Below are 22,059 nucleotides of genomic sequence, written 5' to 3'. Positions count from 1 at the left end.
AGCCTATCATCTCAAATACAAGAGTGAGATGGACCATCTCAGGAGCAGAGACCAGATGTGCTGGAGGAACTTGAGGAAGGATGAACCACTCTGTCTTGAAGAAGGCTAGGATGGGATTGGGCTTCCCTAGTGGCTCAGATGGTCAAGAATCTGCCTGCAATGCAGGAGGTCCAGATTTTATCCCTGGGTAGGGAAGATCACCTGGAGAAGGGAATGGCAACCCACACCAGTATTCTTTCCTGGAGAAGCCCACGGACAGAGGAGCCTGGCAGGCTATGGTCCATGGGGTCGCAAAGAGTTGGACAGGACTGAGCAACTAACACTTTCATTTTTACTTTCTTTCAGTGTGGGATTAGCAACCATTTCCAGTTCTACCTGGAGCCATTACCACCTCAGGATTAGAGTCTAATGTACAACATGGTGACTATAGTTGGTGACACTGTTGTATAATAAAAATTTGCTAAGAAAATAAAACTTAAATGTTTTCATAAAAAAAAAAATATGTGAGGTGATGAATATGCTAATTTTGTGGGAATATGCTAATTTCATACCTCTGTATACATATATCATCACATTGTATACTTTGTATATGTATTACAATTTTGTCACACAACAAAAATTTTAAAAAATAAACCAAAAGGTCCATATCTGATTATTAAAGTTATCCAGAGCAGAAAATTTTTTAAATTTTGTTAGAAAAAGATCTTCTGGCGTCTCTGTCCTCAAGTTCCAAAGGGTTTACTTAATATTTAAAAAAAAAAAAAAAGAATGAATTACACAGAGTCTGATGAGAAGGAAGGGGATCTGACCTCAATCAAGTAGCTCATTATGACATATGACAATAACATGTCAGAATAAATAGCGTGTGGTAGACACAATAAATGTTTTGACTTAGTAATAATATTAGTAATTATAAAAAGTAGATAATGTCTGAGGAACTTACCATGTATGAAGTGAAAGTGAAAGTGTTAGTCACTCAGTCATGTCTGACTCTTTGTGACCCCATGGACTGTAGCCCACCAGGCTCCTCTGTCTATGGGAATTCTTCAGGCAAGAATACTGGAGTGGGTTGCCATTTCCTTCTCCAGGGGATCTTCCCAACCCAGGGATTGAACTCGGGTCTCCTGCATTGCAGGCAGATTCTTCACTATCTGAACTACTAGGAAAGTTCCTGTTATGTACTAAACACCTGGATAAACACTATATTCAGGCAATTCCAGCTGAAACACATTTTTCACAACTCATTTGACAGCAACACCTGACCTAACTTAAAGTCATTTGATGGAAAAACTTTACCTGAACAGCTATGTGAGTATTCCTAGTCTTTTTAAATTAAATTTAGTGAGAGTATCTGTATATTTTCCTATAGAATAATTAATATGTTTGACTCTACTGCTCAAACTCTGTATTGGGGTATTGTGTGATACATAGACTCTATTTAACCTTTCTTTAAAAAATAAAAATGGGGGGCGTGGTGAGGAGAGAGATGAGGCTGAGCTGGGTCTTGACAGTACTGTCCATATGCCTGAGCACCCTGATCATGGCCACAGGGGCTGAGGGCAAATGGAAGCTTCAGATCAGAGTCAAGAAATGGGTAGACCACTGTCCCATCAAATCGCGGAAAGGGGACGTCCTGTACGTGCACTGCACAGGGAAGCTAGAAGATGGAACAGAGTTTGACAGCAGCCCGCCCAAGAACCAGCCCTTTGTCTTCTCCTTGGGCACAGGCCAGGTCATCAAGGGCTGGGACCAGGGGCTGCTAGGGATGTGTGAGGGGGAAAAGCGGAAGCTGGTGATTCCATTAGATCTGGGGTATGGGGAGCAGGGAGCTCCCCCAAGGATTTCAGGTGGTGCTACCTTGGTGTTCGAGGTGGAGCAGGCTCAAAATCGAGCGATGTACAGAACTGTAGCCAAACTGAAGAGGGGCGGTGGAGAGGCCCCCATCAGGGACCAGACTGTTTAAAGAAAGAAAAAAAAAACCTTAAACCACTCCCCTCCCAAAAAAAAAGAAAAATGTCTTAATTCCAGGGTACTTCCAGTCTTGTGGATTTTAGACAAGGTTTGTAGACACTAAATTCTTCCAATAACATTTGATTGAGTGTTAATATTTTATCTATTTTATGATTGGGAAACCAAAGTACAAAGAGATTAAGTAGCTCTTCTAAGGTCACACAGCTGGTGATGACTGGAGTTCAGTTCAGTTCAGTCACTCAGTCGTGTCCGACTCTTTGCGACCCCATGAACCGCAGCACACCAGGCCTCCCTGTCCATCACCAACTCCCGGAGTTTACTCAAACTCATGTCCATCGAGTCGGTGATACCATACAGCCATCTCATCCTCTGTCATCCCCTTCTCCTCCTGACCCCAATCCTTCCCAGCATCGGGGTCTTTTCCAATGAGTCAACTCTTCGCATGAGGTGGCCAGAGTATTGGAGTTTCAGCTTCAACATCAGTCCTTCCAATGAACACCCAGGACTGATCTCCTTTAGGATGGACTGGTTGGATCTCCTTGCAGTCCAAGGGACTCTCAAGAGTCTTCTCCAACACCACAGTTCAAAAGCATCAATTCTTCGGTGCTCAGCTTTCTTCGTCATCCAACTCTCACATCTATACATGACTACTGGAAAAACCATAGCCTTGACTAGATGGATCTTTGTTGGCAAAGTAATGTCTCTGCTTTTTAATATGCTATCTAGCTTGGTCATAACTTTCCTTCCAAGGAGTAAGCATCTTTTAATTTCATGGCTGCAATCACCATGTGCAGTGATTTTGGAGTCCAAAAAAATAGTCTCTCACTGTTTCCACTATTTCTCCATCTATTCCCCATGATCTTTGTTTTCTGAATGTCGAGCTTTAAGCCAACTTTTTCACTCTCCTCTTTCACTTTCATCAGAGGCTTTTTAGTTCCTCTTCACTTTCTGCCATAAGTGAAAGTGAAAGTGAAGTTGTTCAGTCGTGTCCCACTCTTTGTGACCCCATGGACTGTAGACTACTAGGCTCCTCAGTCCATGGGGATTTTCCAGGCAAAAATACTGGAGTGCGTTGCCATTTCCTTCTCCAGGGGGTCTTCCCAACCCAGGGATTGAACTCAGGTCTCCTGCATTGCGGGCAGACACTTTACCATCTGAGCCACCAGGGAAGCTCACTGCCATAAGGGTGGTGTCATCTGCATATATGAAGTTATTGAGGTTACTGATATTTCTCCTGGCAATCTTGATTCCAGCTTGTGCTTCTTCCAGCCCAGCGTTTCTCATGATGTACTCTGCATATAAGTTAAATAAGCAGGGTGACAATATGCAGCCTTGACATACTCCTTTTCCTATTTGGAACCAGTCTGTTGTTCCATGTCCAGTTCTAACTGTTACTTCCTGACCTGCATACAGGTTTCTCAAGAGGCAGGCCAGGTGGTCTGGTATTCCCATTTTTTTTCAGAATTTTCCACAGTTTATTGTGATCCACACAGTCAAAGGCTTTGTTAGGACCTGAATTTAGGCAGTTTGTCATCAAGACCTATGATATCTACCCACTGTTTTGTGCTACTTCTTATATGGATAATGGCACATAATAGAGAATCAAGTTTCATGATAGGATAATGGAATGCCTATGTGTAATTTATAAGAAACTATTTTATAAACAAGCAGAAATGTTTTGTGTTTCATTTTGGACAACAAGTCTAATGCATTGACCAAGAGCTACAGGTATGAGAAAGCAATATTGCATAGAAGAGGAACAGGACAAGGTCACTTTATCAGCAGCAGGTCCTGGAAAACCCAGGACATCAAAGAAGAAGCAATCATCAGAGGAAGATCTTAGGAATCTTTGTGTTAGATGTCTGGAAGAACCCCAAGGCAGCACCGGAAAACAGGGACCAAAGAAATCAGGAGAACTACGGACCCACAGAGATCCAAGAGGTGATTGAAGATCTCTGCTTCCCTTTTTCATTGACCTGGATGTCCCGCTGGGATTACAAGGGTTGCAACCTGTTTGCTACTAGAAGCCCTTCCTCTTATTTCCCTCCGCAAGTGAACAATCTGTGAAGGCCAGTGTAGAAGTTACCAGGGGAAAGAGGGAAAGAAACAGCTTGCATGATGCTGATTATTCTTCTCAATAGCATCTCTTGGAAAAATGATCTTCTAGTTGTTTTTTCATATTTAGAAATATACTTAAAATAATTTAAAAAGGGAGTAGAGAGATAGAAAGTGATGTTTTCAACAACAAAGGGGAGGGAAAGGGGTCTTTGTAAAATAATTGGCTACCATGAAAGGGGCCGGAAGGACTGCAAACAGATGCTGAGGGCAAGCAAGAAGGAGGTCGAAAAAACAGATGCTAATGGCCATAAGAGAAATGAGTTTTCCAGAGAGTTCTGTTACATTATGATGTGTTCTGGAGTTAGAAGGTTCTAAGGTGAAATAACTCTACAAATAAGGAGAGGATAATTAAGTTTGCTGGTCTCTGAGCTAAATGCTGGCCAAGTAGAATGGATTGCTTAACACACCATCTGGAGTGGGGTCCAATTTATCCAGGGACTCTCAGGCCTTGACTATGAAATTAGAAAGGTGAGTTTTTAACACTAAACAGAGATGTTTACTGTGGGCATGATGATTCATTTTCTAGCATGTTTTTATTGAGCAATAATATTTGAAGAAAACCCTTAAAATATTCTGAGGACAGTGACTTATGGTTGTAGCTACATGGATTCACAGAAACGTAAATCCATTTTGTCTAGAGATCAAAAGTGATGGTAAAACAAGTTTGTTTAACCTTGAGGTAATGCTGGAGTTAATTTATATGTGGACTTTGGGTGATTTGCATCAGAGACTAAAAAATTATTCAAAAAGATTTAAACTCTCCTCCCCTTTTATCCATATAATATGGCCCTTTGCCAGCACACTTGGATGAGTGTCTAACAGAAACTTCTTACAAGGCTGACAAATCAACTAAATGGACCTTTTTAATCACTATAAAAATGAAGCATACTTGCGGAGATCAGAATGCCAATTTTTTATCTGAAATTTCTTTCAGAGAAATTACATTTTAAACTATTGAAAACCAGCCTAGAACTGCTTATAGCACAGCAATGCATTCATGCCACTATCGTTAGTGGCCAGGAAATGCTATTGAAAAGTCAAAAAATACACACTGTGTTAAACCATATGTATCAGAAGTTTTGACATAAAATAACTTCAGTGTTTTAAGATAAACTTTGGGGGTTCATTTTACATTCAAGGTCTCTTGAGTTACATTGCAAGAAGAAACTGGGTGTCTTCGTGTCCTGGGACAAAAGGTAAAGAGTAGAAGGAAAAATTATGACAGGAAATTTCTTTTAAAAATAATTACTTCAACATAGTCATCTAATTTAACTCTGGTATCATGAACTATAGTAATGGTCTCTTGTTTTTGTCTGTTCAGCCTGCATTTTCCCCCTTTTTTGTGGCAATTATGAACTCTATTTTTGCCTGCAAAGTAATTCAGGTAACTCTGGCCCCATTTCACCCTGCTCTGAGGGATGATAAGTAAACACATCCAGTCAAACACATTTACAATGAGTAGCTCAGACCGTTGGGAGTTAAGCCCAAGACTCTCAGAAATCACTGGAAAGAGAAGCTAAGTTGATAAACCAAGAGCCATCAACAGCCTCTATATAGTGAAAGCTTGCCTGAGATTGAAACCAACACAGAAAATAAAAGAGTGAAGAGGTGGATAGAACTGATGGGAAGAGGGGATGGGGAGAGGAGAAAGACCGATACAGCAGTTATGACACTCTTCCTAAAGCTGGCTCTCTTCTGGATTTTTCTGTTATATAAACTAATATTTCCTCTTTGTTATTATTTTAAGCAAGTTTATAATTAAGAGTCTATCACAAAGTTTAAAGATTCACATTTTCAGGAGTTGATACTTGTAGGGAACCAGAGATCAAATTGCCAACATCTGTTGGATCATCCAAAAATCAAGAGAGTTCCAGAGAAACATCTACTTTTGCTTTATTGACTGTGCCAAAGCCTTTGGCTATGTGAATCACAACAAACTGTGGAAAATCCTTAAAAGAGTTGGGAATACCAGACCACCTGACATGACTCCTGAGAAATCTGCATGCAGGTCAAGAAGCAACAGTTAGAACTGGACATGGAACAATAGACTGGTTCCAAATCAGGAAAGGAGTATGCCAAGGCTGTATACTGTCATCCTGCTTATGTAACTTATATGCAGAGTACATCCTGCAAAATGTGGGCTGGATGAAGCACAAGTTGGAATCAAGAGATTTCCAGGAAAAATATCAATAACCTCAGATACGCAGATGACACCACCCTATGGCAGAAAGCGAAGAAGAACTAAAGAGCCTCTGGATGAAAGTGAAAGAGAAGAGCGAAAAAGTTGGTTTAAAACTCAACATTCAGAAAACTAAGATCATGGCATCTGGTCCCATCACTTCACGGCAAATAGATGGGGAAACAATGGAAACAGGGAAAGATTTATTTTTGGGAGCTCTAAAATCACTGCAGATGGTGACTGCAGCCATGAAATTAAAAGACACATGCTCCTTGGAAGAAAAGCTATGACCCACCTAGACAGCATATTAAAAAGCAGAGACATTACTTTGCCAACAAAGGTCTGTCTAGTCAAAGCTATGGTTTTTCCAGTAGTCATATATGGATGTGAGAGTTGGACTATGAGGAAAGCTGAGAGCTGAAGAGGGGATGATTTGAACTGTGAGGTTGGAGAAGACCCTGGAGAGTACCTTGAACTGCAAGGAGATCCTAAAGGAAATCAGTCCTGAATATTCATTGGAAGGACTGATGCTGAAGCAGAAACTCCTATACTTCGGCCACCTGATGTGAAGAACTGAGTCACTGGAAAGACCTCGATGCTGGGAAAGACTGAAGGTGGGAGGAGAAGGGGACGACAGAGGATGAGATGGTTGGATGGCATCACTGACGCAATGGACATTAGTTTGAGGAGGCTCTGGGAGTTGGTGATGGACAAGAAAGCCTGGTGTGCTGCAGTCCATGGGGTTGCAAAGAGTCGGACCCGACTGAGCGACTGAACTGAACTGAAGTGGGTTAAAGTGTAAACTAACTGACTACATCAAAGTGGAATATGAAAAATTTTGATAGTGTCTACCTCAGAAGATCTTTGATATTACCTATTATGGAATAATGAAGTAAGCTGTCAAATTATCTCTTGCTATAGTTCAGAAGCCTGGTTATGTGCCCAATGTAGCTGGAAGTTTAAGTTGTTGTTTTGTCATTGAGTCGTGTCCAACACTTTTGTGACCCCTGGACTATAGCCCACCAGGCTCCTCAGTCCATGGGATTTTCCTGACAAGATTGTTGGAGTGGGCTGCCATTTCCTCCTCCAGGGGATCTTCCTGACCTGGGATTGAAGCCACCATCTCCAAGTCTCCTGCATTGCAGGCAGATTCTTTTACCGCTGAAGTATCCAGGAAGCCCAACCTAACTACTGCTGGAATTTTAGGTTACTAAGTATAAGATGTCATGACAGCTAAATTTTTTGTTCTATCTCCTTAAAGAAAGATAAAGTATATAGCCAAAGGTGGCACACCAGAAAGCAGAAATAAGGGCAAAAATAGTGTTCCTATTTGTTTTTTGGTTGCTATGAATCTACAGTAATCAAAACAAGGCAATGTTGGTAGAAAGGCAACTAGATTAGTGGCAAGATTAGATTCGATTAGATTAGATCCAAGGCAAATAGATTAGTGGAAGTGAAAAGAAAATGCAGAAAGAGACTGATTTTCCATAACACACAGCCAAGCAATTTAATAGGGGAAATTCTTATCAACAAGTGATCTGGAAAAAATGGAATAAAAGTATGAGAAAATATTAACTTTAATACCCATTATCTCACAATAATAAAAAAATTAATTTGAGATATTCACAGACCTAAAACATTAGTCCAAATCTATAACATTTCTAGAAATAAACATAGACAAATATTTCTGGGAATCTTGGATAGATTATGATAAAGGCAAAATGAGCATTAACAAGAAAAAATACAATTCATTGGACTTTAAGTTAAAAACTCCGGTTCCTCAAAAAATACCATAAGAAAATGAAAAGGCTGGAACAATACCCAACAAGTGATTTGAGTCCATAATATGTGAGCTCCTACAATTCAGTAACAGAAAAATAAAATATTAAACTAGTATAATATTGAAAGATACTTCACAAAAGAACAAATTCAAGTGGAATAAGCACACAGAAAGAGCCTCGCTATCATCAGTCATCAGAAAAATGCAAACTTAAATTACAATGAGACACCACATCAACATCAATTAGAAACAATTGAAGGAATTGATCAGCCCAAATGTTAGCAAGGATGTAAAGCAGCTAGAACACTCATATTGCTGATGAGAGGGTAAAATAGTAGAACTACCTAGGAAATATGTTTAGCATTTCCTATAAAGCTAAACATTAACTTACTTTGTCAAAGCAATTCCTTCTGTAGATATTTACCAAGAAGAAAACTTAAAAGTATTTTTATACACAAAAACTCATACATGAAAGTTTATAGCTGTTTTAGTCAATTGCATCCCCAAACTGGAAACTGTTTAAGTGCTTCTCGGCAGGAATACATAAAACAGTGTGTGGTTTGGTCATGTATTATGTATTCAATACAATAATAACATGAAAAGTAAACTGATACATGTGACACAATGAATGAATCTCTTAAAAAACACTATGTTGAGCAAAGAAACCGAGGCACAAAGATTACATATCATATTTCTATTTCTATGAAGGTCAGGAGCAGATTGTTGCTCTGAAGCGTACCCATCATAACACTTAGCTTAACCCCAGCCCTATTCCTAAAAATATTGCTTGCATTCCAGGCTCAACTATATCCAAGGGCTTTCTTTTGTCTTACCAAATTAAAATATCTTCCTCACCAAGTAACTTACTTTCCCAGATTGACACACTATTTTGATTAGGATTTTACAAGATGGGTAGCAATGAAGAGCCATCATTCTGTGCTGAGTAGACACAGTGGCAGCAGCCATAAATATTTACACTTTTATTACTTCTGACCCAGATAAATTAGCAGGGCAAGAAGACCATGAAAGTACTAACTTGTGATGGTAAAATCAGAGCAATGGTTGCGTATGTCATGCATGTATCTATCCTTAGTCACTCAGTCATGTCTAACTCTTTGCAACCCTGTGGGCTGTAACCACCAAACTCCTCTGTCCATGGGATTCTCCAGGCAAGAATACTGGAGTGGGTTGCCATTTGCTACTCCCAGAAATGTTCCTGACCCAGGGATGGAACCTGCTTCTCTTGTGTCTCCTGAATCAGCAGGCAGATTTTTTTGCCACTGTGTCACCTGGGAAGCATTGTTTGTTTTCAAAATAAAGATATACAATCTGAGATACTGTTGTTCAGTCCTAGTATTTTTGTTGTTCTTTGCTTAAGCTTAACTTCTGGCTAAGTGTGTTGTTTTATGGGGAGAAATAGAGTGAGTCTTCTTTCATAGTCTCATAGTCTTCTTATAGACTATATCTGTTCTTAACTAGCTCTGCATTTACTTATTTTTGTAGACACAAAAACAGATAGATGGAAGATAGGTGGAGAGATATATACATACATAGGTACATAGAAAGAAATAGATACAAATATATATTTATATACAACAATAAACATAGCCATATTTCTTATATATGAAATAGTACTTGTAAAATTGAGATAATGTTACTTTATAGGATTGCTATGAGGATTTACTGCAATGATATATATAAAGAATAGTGCCTGTCAAATAATATGCTCAGTAAACATTGTTTATTATTTTCAGAATAATATATAAAAATTATTCTCTAATCCCTTAGTATAGTCAAAAATATGGATACATTCCAGTTATTTTAAAAGTTGAGAGCACAATATCGAGGTTTAAGAAACTTAATTTTTAACCTTGGCTTCTACCTTTGTGACTTTTACCAAAATGTTCCACTTCTACCTGCCCAACTTTCTTCCTCTATAAAATTAAAGATCTGTTACATTCTTTCTCTTTGAAGTCTACTTCAGCCTATATTTAGACAGAAAGTTAAAGAGAAGCATCTTCTATAGTCAATCATACCATAAACGTGGACGGGGCAAGTTGAGCAGCAGTTTGAAACTGTTACTTGTAACAAGTACTTAACTGAACACTTTCTATGAACATGAGTCTTTATGATGCACTGGGCTTAAGGCTGGGACACAAAGGGATTTCTGCAAATTTGGGGACCATATCACAAATAAAATTCTGTATTTATTGAAAACATATCCTTTCAGTTACAGCACTTTATCTGTATAGCTATAACACTTTCTTTGTATAGCTCTATCACCTATGACTTAGACAGTTGAAGGACTTAAATGCTAAATTCTAGAATGTGCTTTTCTCCCTTGTGTCAGTTAGATCCAAGTTCATCAATGATCAGCTACAGAAGCTGAAAAACCGCTTTGGGAACACTGCCAGCTCCTGTTTCTAGGCTGATTTCTAACAGATGTCTTACCCTTGTTCATTCCCCCTCTTTATTTCAGCTGCTATCCCTTTGCGCTAACAAAAGGAATCTTTCAGCCATTTTATACACCTGTAGGAAGCTACACAGCCCAGTATAAGAGGGCACATCTAGATTAAAATTGCCTTTTCCCCCTGACATACAAGCACAAAGTACCTCATTGCAGCTTGCACATTCTGTTCCAAAGTTGCTTGCAAGGGGCCTGGCAATTTGATAGACTTAATACAAAGACATTCTGATCACAGAACCACTGGACTGACATTAAGGCATTAGGATGGATGAAAGCTGTCATCCTTAAACACTTCACAACCGACTGTGCAAAAATTTGACCTGGTATAAAGTGCAAAACATTCAGGAGTAAACCACATTTGCTCCCTTTGGAATAATACTATACCTGTAAGGGTTGTGATTAGGACTGACATCAAATTCCCATTTTTAGGAATGTTTCATTAATATCATCAACTGTGGCCAAAAAAGTAAAAGAACATATGTTTATTTCATAAGGCAAATAATTTCATCTGGCAAATGCTGTATTCTTACACAGCTTCCAATAAGTACAAAGCTAAATAAAAATGGAAATTATTTTGCAAGCTCTCCTACAACTTAAAAAAAAAAATGAAAGAAAGATACCTTGGGACTTATTTTCGAGATATACAGATTCTTGAAATTCTTTATTCTTTTATCAGCTCTGTTGTAAAGGGGGAATCTTTACAACAGGCATCATATGTCTTTAATAATGAAGCAAAGTACTGTAGCTCAAATCTTTCGAGCAGCTAAGAAACCCAATTGTGTGTAGGAAATGTGAGAAGAGTTTGTTTTACTAGAGCTATAAATTCAGCAACATCCAAGGGTTAGGCTTATTTCAATTGAAGGCAGAAAGGCAAAACTGATGAAAACATTTTAAAGGATAATCCATATGGACTGAGTCTGAGGGAAATTTTCCATGAAGCAAATACTTTCCTTATAAACCAGAGAGCTCTAGAATCCTCCCCTTCCTTTTTGTGTTTAGAGGCTCAAAGTCTATAAGACTTCTCAAAACAAAGTTTCATCCTTCTTGAAAAAGGACAATTGAGACATTTATTTTAAGAGCTTCTGGTTTAATTTCTCTAAGTGAAATATTTCTCTATGATCCTATTTACAAGTATGCATTTCTGGTTAAAAATCGCAAAATTGGAGTTAGCAAATTAAGATAGCAAAGATTTTGCTTCTAATGACACTGTTACACCAAACAGTACATTATGTGCTTTAGCTGATGGATGAACAATGACTAAAAGCTGCTATTAAGCAAAGTAGATACGTTAAAGATAACTATAAAAATAATTGTATTTAAAGCATCAAGAAAGCATTTAGCTATCAGTTCCGTATGGTTTTCCTGGTGCTTCAAATTGATGTCATAATAAATACTATCCACTGAGACTCAAGATACTCAATCCAAAGATGTCAATTCAAGACACTGCAGATTTTTAAAAATACATTTAGTCAATAGTTCATTTTTCTTTCAAAAACCCATTCAGCTGAAAAATGTATAATTTTAGTGACAGGAAAGGAGCACATTTACTTGGATGTTTTCATTTAGAAAACCCTGGCACTATGAAAACAGTACTGATAACAGACCAGCTCCATTCTTAGCTGAGAACAGCTAAGAAACACCACTGAAACTGGTGTGCACCCCAGTGAATTGAAGAATCTTGTCATCTTGACTAATGAGCTTTTTAGCTGAAGACTCATCACAGATCTAACATCTACATGTCACTTGGCAACAAGCTTACTTCAGGGCAAAATTCAAATTAACTCAATATAAACATTGTTCAAAACAATCCCATTAATTTTAAGATATATAACAGAAAAATTCCTTCCACACACAAATGATCTCTTTATTCTGTAATTAGAAAATGGTGTGATAGTTTTTCCTGACTCTATCTTAGGTATTTGTACAGTTCAAACAAAAGAACTCAGTGTTCTGTTCCAGAACTTGTTATGTTAGACAAATTTCTTACTAAAAACTCTTGACTGCTTCCTCAAACACAGTTCTAAAAAGTGTGCCTATTTGACTTTCTAATCTAGAACAGGTTAGATGCATAAAATCAAAAGGGGCCATGACTATATTGGCAGGCCATCAACAATCAGCAAGAAATGAAAGTTGACAGGCAGATGGAGAGGGACAAGTTAGAGGAACCGTAAAATACACAAAGTAATTATAAAAAGTAAACACATCAAACTGACCCAAGATTTTAAAAGGGATAGCATCTTGAGGCAAACATCTCTTCAGATAATTACTTGACTATACATGATAAAATTGATATGCACAATGATGGCCCAGAGTCACACAAGAAAACGTTCAATCATATGCCCTGCTCCAATAAGACAGTATGTATTTAACACATCAAACAAATATTCCCATAAAAACACTTAGCTTATTTTAAAAAAAATAAAGCATGAGCATTTCTAGGTAGACCCTTTGTGGAATATCTCACCCTAAAGATGTCAGACCTCAGATGCCTGACTATGCTAGTGTCAGAATATATGAAACATAATACGACTGCCAGATGTTGACTGATAAGTCACAACTTAGCGACTAAATAACAACAAAAAGTTCAGGTAATACAATATAAACAAACTATATTTAATTTTAAAATAACCTATTGGTATATGGACATGACTCAATGGACATGAGTTTCAGCAAGCTCCAGGAGATGGTGAAGGACAAGGAAGCATGCTGTGCTGCAGTCCATGGGGTTGCAAAGAGTCGGACAGAAGTGAGCAACTGAACAACAACAACAAATGCTACATAGTCATCGTGATATAAAAACTTAATGTCTCCAAAATATTTCTTCGAGTGGATATTTTAAATCTTATTCTTCACTCCTTTTTGGTTGACCATTTATATTGTTTGTAACAATACTGTAATGAAAGCTTCAGGTCTAGGGATGTTATGCAATACAAATAACAAAATCAAAGGTCACAAATAACAGATCTAAAGGACACACATATTTGTGTAGATAGCTGAATACACAGTGGCAAGACAAACTCCAGTTCTCTTAATACAGTGGCTCTGGTTTCATTCCAGCTGTGTCCTTCTCTAGGAGAAGGCAATGGCACCCCACTCCAGTACTCTTGCCTGGAAAATTCCATGGATGGAGGAGCCTGGTAGGCTACAATCCATGGGATTGCTAAGAGTCGGACATGACAGAGTGACTTCACTTTCACTTTTCCCTTTCATGCACTAGAGAAGGAAATGGCAACCCACTCCAGTATTCTTGCCTGGAGAATCCCAGGGACAGCGGAGCCTGGTGGGCTGCTGTCTATGGGATCGCACAGAGTTGGACACAACTGAAGCGACTTAGCAGTAGCAGTGTCCTTCTCAGGATGTGGACTTAGCCATAAGACCAGCTTCCCTTATGGTTGCAAAATGCCACTAGCAGCACCAGGCTTCACATATCGACACATCAAGATATCTGGCAGAGCAGAGAACAGTGTTTTCTCCCTGATTTCTCTCTCACAAAAACTCAGATGACCTCTTTCCTGTCATCCCAGAAAAACTCTCCAATTTCCCCCTGGTGAATTCCTAAGGTTCATGGTGGTTCCTGAGCCCTGGGGCTGGCACAGGCCATGCACTGATTGACTTAGGCCTGGGTCACTAATCACTGTGGGATTTCCCTGAGACAATCAAGTACAGGCCTAGAGGTTGAAGTGGATCTCACTTTGACTGTGGAGGAGTCGACACCAATCTGAAGATTGGGTAATTATGAGGATGAGGGAAAAATGGAATGCTAGGTGATAACAAACAGTGATTGTTACATTAAAATGGATGTTGTATGTATAAAAACTTTCTCTTTTATTTAGCATCCTTCTTAAGTATAGTTTGCCATACATACTACAAATATTTTCATTTCACAATTTAAAGTTTTTTGGCTACAATGACTAGAACGCATTTTAATTTTTTCAAGCAAGGAGGAAATATTATTTTTGCTCTTGTTACTGTTGTTCAGTCACTAAATTGTGTCCAATTCTTTGTGACCCCGTGGACTGCAGTACGCCAGGCTCCCCTGTCTTTCACTATCTCCTGGAGTTTGCTCAGATGCATGTTCATTGAGTAGGTGATGCTATTTAACCATCTCATCATCTGCCACCCCCTTCTCCTTTTACCTTCCATCTTTCCCAGCATCAGGGTCTTTCCCAATGATTCGGCTCTTCACATCAGGTGGTCAATGTATTAGAGCTTCTGCTTCAGCATCAGTCTTTCCAATGAAAATTCATGGTTGATTTCCTTTAGGATTGACTGGTTTGATTTCCTTGCTGTCCAAGGGACTCTCAAGAGTCTTCTCCAGCATCACAGTTCAGAAGCATCAATTCTTCAGCACTCAGTACATATTTATTGTCTTGTCTTTCCAAGACAGTGCCATTCCCCAGGGGAAAGGGTTTTGAAGTGAGCAGGCTTATTTGTTGTTTACATTCTTGTACTTTCCTAGCAACAATGATGGGCAGAAGGATGAGCATCTGACCCAAGCACAGCCTATCCCAGCTCTCTGTACCCCTGCTCAATTGTGATTCACCCAGGGCATAGACACATGGTCCAAGCCAGATTAGTCTACTTTCCAAATAGCTTTATAAGTAGGAATCGTGGGAGTTAGGGAGGGTTGTTGAAAACTGATTTTGTTTTATCTTGAAAAACTACACCCAGAGCTGCTGGTGACTACAGTTCCAGCCTTGTGGAGAAAGCAGGTTTCTGAGATGCCAGGATACAAAGGAGAACAGAAAGAAAAGGTGGAACAGAATGTCCCAAAGACATTGACAAAGGATCTCTCCTCGACCAAAATCTGCTTAGGCTGCCCTGAACTTTCCCCACTAGGCCTTCAATCTTACAGACTTCCCTGTTTGTCTCTGTATTGTCCATATTAAAAAGAATCCTGGTAAGCTGGCTTAGTTAGAATTCCTCATCCTCCGTTTCTGATCACAATTTGATAGCTCATTGGGTTCCACATCTTCCATCATCCCTCAGTTGATGCCGGATCACCCAGCCCTTTCTTCAGCAAGACTTCTGATAGGATGTATTAGGCAGAATCTCCCCTTACCACTGTTGCTTCCATGCGGTTTTCAATACAATGACCCACATCCTGCTCTTGGTTGCAAATTCCCACTTACCCAGGCTATATCTGGCGTGTGTGCATGCTAAGACACTTCAGTCATGTCTGACTCTTTGCAACCCCATGGATTGTAGGCCGCCAGGCTCCCTTTTCCATGGGATTCTCCAAGACAGAATACTGAAGTGGGTTGCCATGCCCTCCTCCAGGGGATCTTTCTGACCAGTGGATCAAACCTGCGTCTCTTATGTCTCCTTCATTGGCAGGAGGGTTCTTTATCACAAATAACACCTGGGATGGCTGGCTGTTTCTGGAGTTGAGCCCAATCTCTCTCTCTCACTGCAAGACCCTAGTATCATGGTTCCTGTTTCTATCACAATGGCATCGCTTGCAAAACGTCTTGTTTGCCATCATTCACAAGTGTCATTGAATATATATATATATTTTTTTCTTTAACTACATTCAATCATCTGGTTCTAGCTGTGTCCAGCAACATTCAGGCCCTTCCTAGGTACTGAGGTAGGAAGTTTCCAGAAAGTTTGTCCCCAATAACTTCCATAAGTATCTGCTGCTTATTGTCAATTTGGTTTCCCAAAATGTTATCCTACCTAGTCTATAATGCATTAATCATAAATCAGTTTGTATTTGTTATTTAATAAATCATAGGCTGGATATTTTCAAAATTGCCTATAGTCTCACAGAAAAATATCAGAAGTAGGAGGAAATCTAATCTAGTGGAAGAAATACAGTCTTCAGAGTCCAGCAAGCCTAAATTCAAAACTGTGCTTTTCCTGTTCACTAATCATATAATTTTTGGACAGTTACCTGAGGTTTAGTCACTTCAGTTACAAAAATGGGCATATTAATGCCTAGCTAGTGTCATATTAAAAACCTAGCATCTAATAAATATCTTTACTGAAAGAAAAAGATATCTTGTATTCTTATTTTAAATACAAATTGCTCGACCTAAGGAACTCATATAAACCACAACTCTGTACATCATTATCTTAATTTTTAACTAAGGAGTTCAAAAATCTCTTTAAAATCTAATTTTTAGAATCAATTTAGTATCTTCAGATTCATAAATATTGTTATATCTTAATCAAATTAAATATGAATAATTTACATATATGCAAAAAGAGTCTTTTTTCTGGGAAAAGTATTACTTAGGGAATAAATATATAGTAAGTATCTTCGTGGAATTTCTAACTTCTTGACACTTTTCAATTACTTTTTGAACCATTGATGAGGCTGACTTCATTTGGCTGGAGTCACTAAGCCAAATGAAAGGTAACAAAACTGCATGAAACTTAGGTATTTCTGAGTAAGCCATCTTAATGTTTATATTCTCTGCTTCCTTTAGTAACAATTGTTTCAATAAATGTATGTCTTGGGGAATTTAAGGGTAAATTTAGAACAATGGAAAATCTACCTGTGTGAAATCATTGGCTTTGTGAGGTTCCTAATTATATACTCAAAATATATACAATCATGTATATTTCAAGTGTTAATCAACTTTTTAGAGTAAAAGCATGAACCTTCGTGCCTTATCAGTATCTCTATATTGATAGCTATTTCTTTGTAGACTTTTCCAAATTAATTTGCGAGCTACGTAGGAAATATTCATTAGTATATATTCTTGAAGTTTGAATTATTTTTAAGGATTTAATGAATCATGTCAGCAAGTCAGTTTAATTCAAAGAGAATGCTTTATTGCTTAGCCTTAAATTTTAAATTTATATGTATGCTCACTTCAGGAAACACCTTAATTATTTAAAGCTTTCCTTAACATATGCAGATGTAAAACAATAGTTTTTTGAAGGCAGAAATATTTTTACATCAGAAGAGATCAGAAAAAAACGGATAAGAGTAGAAACACTGCTGTTTTTCATTTCCTTACAAGCATTTGTCAGCTAAAGGTTACTTTTCAGGTCAAGAAAACTTGTATGCTAATCCCTTCTGATGAGAGATTCAAGGAACCATGTTGGGAGTTTGGTTTTCTTAAGTAAAAGAATATTGTAATTCTCAGAATGGCAGAAACATGTGTAAATATGATGTTACATTAAAGATGCCTTTCTTATCTCTGAATTTTGGTTGGGTACAATGTTCAATTCACAAATATTAAATATATATACATGTAGAACTTAGTGTTTATCATTACTTTTTTCATTTATTTAAAATTTTGCTAAACAGCAAAGTTTTCAAGTTCTAAATTCCTTTGTAATGCTTGCATTGTAACACATAATTTGGAAAATCTTGAGACATTTTTATTGTCTCAAGAGTTAAAGGAAAATATATTGCATAAAACTAGAGATTCATGGGGCAGAAACTTAAGTAAAAGCTATTAGAGGAAATGGTGGGGTGCAGGGAGTCCGAGTGAGGATTGGTTTACGGTTAAATAAGTAAATTGATTCTTCTTTCATTTAATCTGTGTTGTTCTGTGGAAAGAAACACACACTCATGTATACCCCTGAGCAGACACACACACAGGGTCCACTGTAATTAGAGAAACAACCATTGGTAGTTTCCTGATTTTTTTTTTTTTTTTTTCAGATAGTGGGAGAGATACCAAGAGTAGAAAATATTCATCTTTATTTTCTTCTACATGTATTCTTGGAAATACAAAGATTCCACTGTGGAATGGAAAGATGATGTCTATTTTTTTTCTCATACATCTTTTAATGACAGTAAATGAAGGTAACATTTAACAGTAAGTTCCATGGTGAGGGTCCCTTTACATTCAGAGATCTTAGAACTCAGAAACACCTGAGACTAAAATTCATGATGCTAAGTACACAAATTAGTGACCATTTATTTCCAAAGGTGGCTGCAGAAACCATTTTGGCAGAGTCAAAAGGTTTTACAAAACCCAGAAAACATTACAAAATGTCCCAAGAGGTGAGCAAAGAGGCAAGGGCGCAGAGCACCAAGAGTCCACTTGGCAAAAATACTTTCCTGCAGCCGTTAAGGGGAATCACAAAGACTGGTTCTAACGGGAGCCACTGTGGGAGAGGCTGACAGGGAGGGGGCTGCCCAGTGCCTAGCAAGCCCACCCTGGGAATGAGGAAGGATTTAGGCGGGGCTGGGGGCAACAACAGAGGCAGTGCCAATTTCCTGGCAGAAAAAAAAAAAAAATGACAAGTCATACTATCTTATTCTCTACCACGATAACACCAATCGAACGAAATGAAGCATTCTTTCAGATATAATACAAAACTGACATTGAAAAAAGTTTCCACAACAACAGCTTGGCTTGAAACGACTCTTGTTTTGTCCCACGAGTAGCAAACCAGTGTACCAAAATGTCACGAGGGGAACAACAAACGGCTCACTTGGTACACAGAAGGGGAAGGCTCACTTCCCCTCCTGGACTCTCCCCACCTCCCGAGGGCAGGGCGGGGTGCACAGTGAGGCTGCCCTTCCCCTAGGACGCCCTCCCTCTGCCTGCCCCCAATTTACAAAAACCAGCACTTGTCTAGTAGTGCCACACCCCCTCTCCCTTTCCTCTGGCCTACCTCCCATTTCCCCTTCAGATGACTCAGGGTCCATGTCTACAAATTCTAGGAAGTCTTTCTGGCTGAGGGAGGGGAGGAAGGGTCTTCCAGCAGCCTCGCTACACCAGAAGGAGGGTGAGCTGGAACCACCGTGCTGACAACTTGCTCTCTATGCACAGCTGTGTCCACTCCACAAAATAAGTATCAACAAGCACAAACTGCAAAACCCTGACGGAGGCTGCCGCGGAAGGGATGATCTGAGAGCTGGACTTGAGGTACCTGGTGGGAAAGAGCCCGGTCACCCCACACATCCCAACCCCCCTGCAGGCAGCCTCTGGGAATGCTGAGAAGTCCCAGGAGAAAGAGAGAAGATGGACTTGGGGAGACTGAGTCTGTGGCTTCCTCCCAAGCTGACAGAGGAACACACCACTGGACCTCTGGGAACAAGACAGGCCAGATGATCTCCTTTTTTGTCTTTGTATCTTTTCTTTAAATTTATTTTTAATTGGAGGATAATTGCTTTACAATGTTGTGTCGGTTGCCCTACAACAATGTGAATCAGCCATGAGTATATGTATATCCCCTCCCTCTTAAGGCTTCCTCCCACCCCAACCCCATTCCCACCCCTCTGGGTATTCACAGAGCACCAACCTGAACTCCTTGTGCTATATAGCAACTCGGCCAGATCAAGTTGGGTGTAGGGAACCGAATATGGGATGGGGGTGAGATGGGGGACTACAAGCAGGCGTGACCATCTCTGTTATCCTGAGTTGATGCCACAAGTTGGGAAGCTGAATACCTCTTCTTATTGGCCCAGATCTTTAGTCATGCCCATTTGGGCCCTGGAGAGAACACTCCTTTCCCTTTCCAAGGCCGTTTTAAAAGAAACCATCCATGTCTACACACACTCTCCCAGACGAACATGGAGCTCCTTCCTGCCCGCTGACAAATGGCATATGGGAACCTGGCCAAGACGGTTGGGAAAGCCCCTTGGCATGGACAGGAAAGCCCTGGAAACCAGGACTCACTGCCGAGGGGGACACCCTCCAAGACAGGCAGCCGTGAGCCTGGTCAGGTTACCTCTCCACATGCACCTGGCCCCAGGGAAGTCAGGTTCAGATCAATTCAGACATCTGCTGCTCCCCAACACCTAAACACAGGCCATGCCTCCCCATGGAGCCTGTGGACTGGGCTCACTCCTGTTCCTTCCCCCACACATTTCTGAACCAACCTGGTCCCCAGAATCTCACATCTCCCCTTCACGACCCCTTTTCCCAGGACAGGTGCTTCTGTCTTGGGCTGGCCAAGCCGGGCACATGGCCTTCATTTAACCTCTTCCCTTCCAAGTGGCAGAAGAGTGCCAGACAGCATAGGGTGTTGAGCTGAGGTGAGGGCAAAAGCAAGGTTTCAGACATACCAACGCGAGAGAAGCTGGGCTGACTGGTCTCCGCACCAGGCCACGGACACAGGGAGGAAGAGAACCCGCAGAGTGGCTCTGGAACCGAGCCCTTGGGGTCAAGCATCTGTCCCACCCAGGCTGCCGGCCCCCAGCAGAGGGTGTTTTGGCTGGAGCAACCCAGGTACCCAGCGGTTCCTTGCATAACCTCCTCCCACTGTTTCCTCTATTAAAGAGGCCTGGGGGCACTGAGGCCTCGCACAGTTCCCCATTAGTCACACCTACACGCAGCTGGTGAGCAGGTGAGCCCAGTTACTCAAGAGGAGCAGTCTATTCCCAAGGGCAACCCACAAAGATGGCAGAAAGCAAGGGTTAGGCTTCCCGGGTTGCTCATGCAACCACACGCCCTGGGGATGGATACCTCAACACCAGCAGCCTCTGCAGAAAGGCAGGTCCTGCCACAGTTGCTTCCCTGGGCCTTGCCATCCTCAGAGAGACCCTTCTCCACTCTGCTGCCTTCTGTAAGTCCACTAGCTAAAATTGGGACCATTGAGTCTCAATCTAGGTCCCATAGAGTAACACCTGAAATACTGAAGGGGCCCAGGGTGACTGTGTTGCCTGGAGCAGAAAGGGGAGGGAGGCCCATCAGAGAATGTCAGGGAACTAGCTTTGCTTTCTTTCTTTCTTTCTTCCTTTTTTTTCCATTTTTATTGCCAAAATTCAACACCCATTTAGGATTAAAAAAAAAAAAAAATCTCTCCAGAAAATAGGCATAGAGAGAACCTACTTCAACATGAAAGAAAGTGAAAGTGGGTCACTCTGTCCTGTCAGACTCTTTGTGACCCCATTGACTGTAGCCCACCAGGCTCCTCTGTCCATGGAATTCCACAGGCAAGAATACTGGAGTGGGTAGCCATTCCCTTCTCTAGGGGATTTTTCTGACTCAGGGATAGAACCCAAGTCTCCTGTCTTACAGGCATATTCTTTAACATCTGAGCCACCAGGGAAGCCCTGTTTCAACATAATAAAGGCCATATAGGACAAACCCACATAAAACATGGACTAGCTTTTCTGTTCTTGAGAAATCTGTCTTAGTAAGAACCTATAAGAGCATGGCTATTCTTATACTGTATCTCAAATAAGGAGGGTTGGTAGATTATGGCATAAACTCAGGATTGGAGTTTTACTTTGAGGGATCATGGAAGGTTTGCAAGGGAGTTAAGGTTACGTTGTTATATATTTCTGGTGAAAGCAAAGGCAGCTGGTGATCGTTGAGAAATTATTGGTATTAGGAATGCAGGTGTGAAAGTGACTGAAAGCATGAAAGACTGTGGTCATACAAAGGCCGGATTTCAAAATTTTAGAGAAGCAGCAGACCCTCATGTCAGATTTTAGAGTGTAGAGGCAGCAATGACTAAGGTATCAATGTTTTCACATTTTTCTAGAGTAAAAGATAATTGGAAAATGACATATATGGGATGGAAGGATAGAGTGTGGCATGAAACTCAAAGAATGGCTTTCCTATGAGGGTGAAAGAATCAACACTGGGAAACTAATGTTTTATGTCATAAATGAAAAAGATC

The 22,059-nt window shown here is 40.1% G+C and overlaps 1 long non-coding RNA gene and 1 pseudogene across 1 annotated transcript; both read left to right on the top strand.

The window, feature by feature from the left end:
- The first annotated feature begins 1,048 nt into the window (after positions 1–1,048).
- Positions 1,049–19,546, top strand: LOC145531022 (uncharacterized). Its single transcript, XR_014072125.1, has 3 exons — positions 1,049–1,308; positions 18,144–18,283; positions 19,260–19,546. It is a non-coding gene; the product is annotated as an uncharacterized LOC145531022 (long non-coding RNA).
- Positions 1,487–1,910, top strand: LOC145531017 (peptidyl-prolyl cis-trans isomerase FKBP2 pseudogene; annotated as a pseudogene).
- Positions 19,547–22,059: the final 2,513 nt, after the last annotated feature.

The sequence above is a fragment of the Giraffa tippelskirchi genome, chromosome 2, assembly GCF_054371585.1.
Source record: "Giraffa tippelskirchi isolate mGirTip1 chromosome 2, T2T-mGirTip1v1.2.pri, whole genome shotgun sequence".
NCBI classification, from domain to species: Eukaryota; Metazoa; Chordata; class Mammalia; order Artiodactyla; family Giraffidae; genus Giraffa; species Giraffa tippelskirchi.
This window is presented reverse-complemented; position numbering and strand designations above follow the sequence as displayed.